Here is a 1,805-nt window from a genome sequence, read left to right as displayed (position 1 = left end):
CTGCAATTTTTCATCCACTAAACTGATTTTGTTAAGACAAGATTTGATGTGATTTTCTACTCCAAATTTTTGAAGCACTTGCGTCACATATTTGTGACGCTAGCAGTTAAGAGGTTAGCCAGAGTAATGCATGCACATTTATGAGCTGCAAACCATCAATCAATTCTTCGGCACCATCTTTGAAACATTTATCAGTAGCACGACTTTAGAGAGCCAAACAATTTCCACAATCATTCTCATTCCTGACTGACAATTCCACAAAACCACACGCTGTGGTGACAGAACAATCTCGTGTGTGACCGATTACTGCACACTTCCACCTACCCTCCTCCTCATCATCACACCTTTTTTCCCTATTTACGAGACACATTTAGTTAGCAACCTTCACAACACTACCACTACCACTTCTGGACACTCTTAGTGAGTTTTTATCACTTTACAATGATTTCCATCATTACATTGCTTCTATTTCCATCAGAATACGTTGTCCTGTCATTTAAATATTTACACCGCAGTGATATTTTTATTTGCCCTGAATTTCTGCGCTCTCAAAAAAGTCTAGTTTAGTTAAGCCACGGATTTTTAATCCTACATTTCGTTTAGATTGTAAACGTTCATCTAGGTAAGAAGTGATGCACGCCAAACCTTCATATCCAACCTTCTGCCTCAGGTTTGTCTGTTTTAAGGAAAGGTAATTAGGAAATTCTTCCACTCGAATAAGAAATTTTTACTTCTCCAACACATTAATAAACCTGAGTTCATTTATCGACAGGTATTTTCGCTTCCTTATTTGTTGAAGGAATGTAAGATTAGCGTGATTTGAATTTATCTCTTCAATTATTTCTTAACACATTCACTGTCAGGTTTTCAGCGAAGTATCGACTACTACTATTTCAGGTGTTTTATAGTCCTGATTTGATTTTTTAACCAAGTCAACCCTTGCTGGAGAGAACTAAAAGTGCTGCTCCCCCCGTACATGGTCAACCTGCACTGCCTTTTACTGATTTTAAAATTGCTTGTCTTTGGGTGCAACAACTTGGTGCGGTCATTTGCGACATGCTAATTTAGAACCTGGGCAACATATGTGACACTCAGAGTAGGAAGTCGAGCGTACAACCCAATAATGTTATGTAATCGACGTTCTGTTTTGTTAGTTCATGAAATTCACACGGCACGTTAAATTTATCCGTAAATGTTCAGTTCATCCCACCCAGAGAGGTGGTTTGTATCTGACCAGTTAGTTAGTTTCCATAACGCTCTGTGAGGCATTGATGATTAGGTTATTTCTCGAACAGCTTAAGGCATGTGAATGCTACAGCAACACTAAGGTGATACACGAATTGCTTTCCCAGCCTCAATTGGGGGCAAAATCTGATCGTTTGGTGTGTTTGACTGCAGATAGACTCCACTGAAAAGTTGTCAAATTCCACTTAATGTACTGTCTATCCTCAACAAATAAATGTTCGTTTAGCACTATTCCAGGATGATGATATGTGAGATGCAGAGTAGGTCCTTTGTTTGCCTTAACTTCAGTGCTTGTAAATTTTTATCGGTTTGACTGTGTGCTCTATAACCTATCTTATCTAATAAAATAAGGTGTCTTGAGACAATGGTTGTAATTCTTTTGCTTGGATCGAAAGTATCTAGCCCTTTTTGGCTATGCATGGGCTGTATCGTGACTTGGCTCTCGTTCCACTTGCATCTGCTGCCCTCGGCTGCAGACTGCCTATTTTAGTCCTTTGTTCCTGGCACCCTTAATCGCACATTATTCACTTGCAGGATAATACAATAAGTTACTAGTCTTT

This window comes from Echinococcus granulosus, assembly GCF_000524195.1.
Source record: "Echinococcus granulosus chromosome Unknown EG_S00200, whole genome shotgun sequence".
NCBI lineage: Eukaryota > Metazoa > Platyhelminthes > Cestoda > Cyclophyllidea > Taeniidae > Echinococcus > Echinococcus granulosus.
Note: the sequence above shows the minus strand (reverse complement) of the source record.